The sequence below is a fragment of the Solanum pennellii genome, chromosome 5 (assembly GCF_001406875.1).
Source record: "Solanum pennellii chromosome 5, SPENNV200".
Taxonomy (NCBI): Eukaryota; Viridiplantae; Streptophyta; class Magnoliopsida; order Solanales; family Solanaceae; genus Solanum; species Solanum pennellii.
Window position 1 is genome coordinate 8,259,777 of NC_028641.1, and position 6,397 is coordinate 8,266,173.

Genomic DNA, 6,397 nt, shown 5'->3' on the forward strand with positions numbered 1-6,397 from the left:
TGTTTTTTTAATTGTTTAATATTATATTATCACATAGTCTTGCATCCTTAGCTAATTAATTCAAAATAATAAAAATAGATTTAATAGTTAAATATTTTTATCACCTAGCAAACATATTAATAAATAATAATGAAGTGACCTTGATTATTACTTGCAACCCCCACATAAAATGCATGAGATACGGTCGGGTCCTACATTTGTGGACCTCGAGGGATGTCTAACACCTTCCCCTCGAGGTAATTTGAACCCTTACCCTGAATCTCTAGCTCGTTGACCTTAGCTACACTTAATTAGGTCAAACGAGCCTCGAAGAGTTGTTAGGTCGTGATAAAACCCATTTTCAAAATCCAAAAGAAATGTTAGGTCATGATAAAACCATTTTCGCGAGAAAATGGGGCGCGACAGATTCACAACTATCATGGTAATCAATAGGTGTGATTTATCCATGTATAGTTGGTTCAAAGCCTTTTCAATATATGTTTATTGATGGATAAATATTCTATTAGTGAAATGTTAAACTTGAAGGTCAAAATAAAATTTTGTCTTACTACGATCTTTTATTTCAAAATCTTTCTTCAAACACTCAACAACTTTTGACAGCTCTTCAAGAGTTTTAATGATGTTGAATTTCATCAACATAAATAAATATTATTACAATTTAGATCTTAACCTTCATATAAAAATAGAAAGAAAAATAGGGTCATTCTTATAACCTTCATTTAGCAAATATTCACTAAGATGGTTATACCATATTCACCCTGATTGTTTCAATCAAACAAGAAATTCTGTAGCTTTATTGAACAACTTTCTTTTGAATATTTATATGCTTCAAATACTTTGAGTGCTACAGGGATTTTCATAAATATATCGTGGTGTAGTTAGCCATATAAATAGGATGTTACAATGCCCATTAGATAAATTTCATGTTTTTTCTTGAAATGTCATATTTATATAAACTTGAAGGTAATTGCATCTAACACAAGAGACATCTCCTCATAATCAATGTAAGGCTTTTGCGAAAATTCTTGTGCCACAAGTCGTGATTTATACCTTACAATTTTATCATTTTCAATACATTTTTGCACAAAAACACATTTTTACTCCACCTTCTTGACTCCAATAGGTGTTTGGACTATTGGTCCAGAAATTCTACGTTTTTCAAGTGAAGCCAGTTCACTTTGAATTGTTTCCTTCCGTTTTGACATATCATTTCTCTATCTACATTAATTGAAAATTTTTGGTTCCAAACCTTGTTGCATTATTTCAACTTCAATATAATACGCAAAAATATTATCCACCACAATATTATTTCGATTCCATATTTTTCTTGTCAAGAAATAATTTATGGAGATTTACTCATTCTTATTATTTTCTAGTACATGAACCTCATTGGTAGTGTCATAATTTATTATGTCTCAAAGCTTTTCATAAGAAATTACCTTTATATTATAATCATGTTGATCAATTATTCCTTTCCTTTTTCAAGAACTTTTATCCTAGGAAACAATTGCTCTACTACATATTAAGTGTGGTTCATACTAGTTTTTCATAACATTTTATTCTATCAGGGCATCAACTCGAACTTGAGCATTAACAGTTTGGATATATGATTTAGTAATCCTTAGAAGGTTAGTAGATTCATGGAGTAATTGATTTGTAATATTCTACAAATAAACCATCTTTTTATGTTTTTGCTCACATTGATTTGTTCAAGGATCTAAATGAGTTGTCCCCCTAATGTTGTGATAATTAGCAAACCTTGTCATACATAAATATCCAGTTCTATATTCCATGTAGTTTATAATAGAGCGAGATTCATAGCAACATATGTCCCGAACCTTCCTTAGGGACTGATATATATCCATTGTGATGGAGAAATTGGAACATATGACGCTAAGATTCTAAAATGGGAAATGTTTGGCTCATCACGAAGAACAAATTGTAATGGGATATATCATAATGAGTGATTGGTATTATAGCCAGAAGTGCCACTACATGAAAAATAGCATGCCCCCAAATTGAAACATACAACTTTGACCTCGTCAACATTGATCTAGCTATCGTTTGGAGAGTTTAATTAGTGACTTTGCTAGATTACTTTGAGTATGAACATGTGTAGCATGAAGTTCAAATGTTATTCCAGTGGACAAGCAACAATCATTAAAGTAAACTCAGCAACATAATCAAGACGAAGTGTATTTATTTCATAATTTGGAAATTATGGTTTTAACCATATAAGTTGAGGCAACAACCTCACAAAATCCATATTGCGAGTTGACAATAAGCACACATTTGACCATATTGTAGATGAATCTATCAAGATCATAAAGTATTTGAATGATCCACATATAGGTCTAATAGGTCTACATATATCACCCTGTATATGTTCTAGAAATGAAGGGGATTTCACCCCAACCTTAGCGACTGATGGTTCGATAACCGACATTCCTTGAGAACAAGTAACACAAGATAATTTCATTAATTAAAGAATACTTTGGTTCTTTAAAGCATACCCATGTGAATTATAAAATATTTTGTGCATCACATTTTAACCGGGATGGCCCGACCGATCATGCCAAATGATAAAATCATTAGAACTAGTAAATAATTTTGTTTACTATAACATGTGATTCAACCGTACCAATATTTGTATGGTACAACCCATAGGAAAGTGTAAATGATTTTTCATTTACAATTTTCTTTTCCCCATTTATTGTAGTAATATAAAGGTATTCCACATTTTCTTTATTTGCAGTCTCAACATGATAGTCATTATGGCGAATAACCTTAAAACTTAACAAATTTCTTTCAGAATTACTACAATACAATGCATTATCGATTACTAATAAGGTTGCTCTTCATGAGCCCTCAATCAACTTTATACTATCAGTATTGTATTAACATATGCCTTTTTCACAATCAAATGAGATAAATATTTCTTTTCCTTCAGTATTGTATGAGTTGTGGCATTGTTTAGAAGGCACATATTTTGTTACTAATCTTGGATCCAACTTAAGACTGAGAAAGTTTATTTATCTTCATATAAATAAAAATACATGATAAGAAGTGCAAAACTTAACCAAAGAAAATTTAAGTACATGAACTTTAGGTAAGACATTTGAACACATAACAACATCATTAATTTCTCAGTTCAATTATTAATCTTCAATTGCACTTCAAAAGAAGTCAACTTCTAGAAGCGTAACATCATCGAGCCCATCAAAAGCATCATATTATAATGATAAATTTGTATCTAACATTCTTAGCATATTTTTGAGAAGACCCTGCTTGAGCATCATCTTTGAGAGTCAAATGTGACTCTACTCGTTCATTAGAAGAAGAGGTGTTGCCTTTATTTCCTCTCTCTTTAAACGAATTTGGATGCAACCAGACAAATATGTCAGGTGCCAACGTTCATTTTTCCAATGACCTTTAAGGCTTCAACGATGACATTAATCGCCCCTTCCTTTAGCAGGATTTCTTTTTGAGTACCCATGTTGTTTTCAATTTTTTTATGACCACCACCTCAATGACTATTATATCATATTTTTCCATTGTCACGCTTGCGCAAATTATCATAGCTCTAAATATTTTATCTTACTTCAGACTGGCCGTATGATTCTACCCATGTGCCTCCGGTGATGGAGCACTTCCAGCAGAGTTTCGTAATTTTTCATTAAAAGATCATTCTGTTGCTCAGCCACCAGAAGGTATGATATTAATTTAGAGCATTTTTTCAAACCCTTCTTACAGTATTGCAGTTTTAATATCATAATTGGAGGCAGAGAAAGTAGTTAATGTCTTTTCCAATTTATCATCATTTTTAAAACTTCCCCACATAAATTTAATTGCGAAATGATTTTAAACACAACAGAGTTATCTCAATGAAGATTTTATAATCTAAAAATTGTAAGTGCATCCACTCATCAGGAGGCCTTGGCAATACCTTTGTCTTGAGGTGATCATACCTCCCTTTCAAACCTATCCACAATTCAAGTGGATTTTTCACTGTTAAGTGTTCGACCTTAAGGATTTCATCAAGATGAACACCAAGGAAAATCATAGACTTTTCTTTATCTTGACTTAATGCTTTTTTCCTTCGATTATAATATCACCAAAATCCTTAGCGGTAAGGTGAATTTCACAATCAAGTACACGTGACAAATAGCTCTTACATAAAGGTCAAGTGCCACAAATTCAAGCTTTGAAAAATTTGACACGATCATAAACTAAATCCAAAAAAAAGTTGACTAACTTTTAGGAAAAAAGAAAATTTTGAATTAACTAGGTCTTAATTTGTTATAGACTTGTGTTGATAACGTGTTATAAAACAAGTGAAAATACAAAAATACTTGAACAAGAAAGTAAGACAAATGGTGATGGAAACTACAAACTGAAGAATAGTATTTTATCTTTCTTTTTTGTTGTCGTTCTTAAGGGTGAACGATACCCTTTTATAGGATGAAAAAATAATCTATTTACAACCTTAAACCAAAATGCATTAGTATTCTTTAAAGCTTACATTAAATCAACACATTATGTTAGGTTGTTGATGAAAAGAAGCATCCATAATTAAATGGATTTGTAACACTTTGTTTTTTTTACTTATTTTTATTGATTTATTCAATTCATGAATATTGTAGGGGGGTGAGGTATATTTTTGTTATCTTTTTTATTTGTATTTTTGCTATTTTATTTATTTTTGAAGTTTCATCTCCATGGCTGATATCTATTTAACTTTTACTCTTAATAATATCATTAATTTCATGACTTTTGATTTTTCATATTCATAACCTCTGATAAATGTTAAGCTACACCTCATCTAATGCTAGGTGTAGGCGATCGTACTCTAGTATAAAGCCCAAAAAATGAGTTGAGGTCGAACTTACAAGGAGCGGTACAAGTTTGAATTCAGTTATGAAGTGATAAACGCGATCTAATCGATTGTACGAATAGAAATTATCGAACACATTAAAATAAATCGAAAGGGTGACACAAATGTCAAATAAGGGGGCGGGGTTGGTTTGTCAATTAGCAACTAAATAATTTTGAAAAATAGGGAAAACAATGAATAGAGAGGAATTCATGGGGATTTGATCAAATTATAGGCTAATTTTTCTATATGGGTAATTGGAATTTTCTAATAATTGCTATATCTCAGTAGGTAAGCTAGACTATAGATGCAATAGGGTTCTCTCAAACAAATATCATGATTTTAGCAAGTTCTATCGAACATCGGCGAGCTTATCACTAAAAACAATCCAAAATCTTAATTTATCTTCACTCTCGAGAGCTAGATAGGTAGAATTTAGTTTAGAATTCATTCTCTTAAGATGAACCCACATCAACCCACTAACTACAATTATCAATTGAAACTTTATTTTAAAACATCTATCTTAAGAAAGCCTAGGACACTAAATTAGAATTGCATTTGCAACTGCAATTTATACATTAATACACAACTATCAATTGAACTTGTTGGGTTATGGGTCTTTTTTCCTTCCTATGTGGATAAATAAAAGCCCAATTTGGACCAACCCATTTTTGTCCATAAGCCCATTCTTATGAGGCAAATATAAACCTATTTAGGGTCTTATTTTCAGCAGAACATAGAGAGTTTTTCAGCAGCCAAAAAAGAGAGATTGAGCAGTTTTTCGCAGTCAAATTTCAGCCATAACAGCCAACTTCAAATTGCGATTCCCGCTTCGTTTCTTGTCCGATTGAGCTGATTTTTGGACAGCATATTATCTTCATCTCAATATTTGATTAGGAACTGACATAGTTGGATTTGGTGGCCTGCAGCTTCAGTTTTGCTGTCGTGAACAGTAGCTGCGAAATTGGTGATTTTGCTCCTTTAATTCTCTAGATTTGGTGCAATCTTATTTTGTTGTTGCTCGTTGTTGGCACTTGTTTTGTGGCCAATTTTGGAGAACAATATTGTAACTCTTGGTGATTATAGTGGAGCTTTTGGTCCCGTGGTTTTTTACTCTTCACATCGAAGGGTTTTCCACGTAAATCTTGGTGTCTTGTGTGATTGGTTTATTATTGTCTTGTTATATTTGTTTGGTTGAATTACTTGCTGCCTTACTATCATATTTCTTGTGGTTGTTTGTCTTCTCTTGGTTCAAATCGAAAAGGGAAAGTATAGACTTGGGTATTCTTCCCCTGTTATCCTGTCAGGCATTCTTGGTAGTGCCCTGTCTTTCCCAACAAAGTGGTATCAGAGCATTGGTTATTGTTGATTGTCGTTTTGAATGATAGAGGCAAATATGAGCAAAATGGTGTGTTTAAATGGTAGTAACTATCATATTTGGAAAGGCAAGATGAAAGATCTTCTATTTGTCAAGAAGATGCATTTACCTGTGTTTGCTTCTAAAAAGCCTCAGTCTTTGAATGA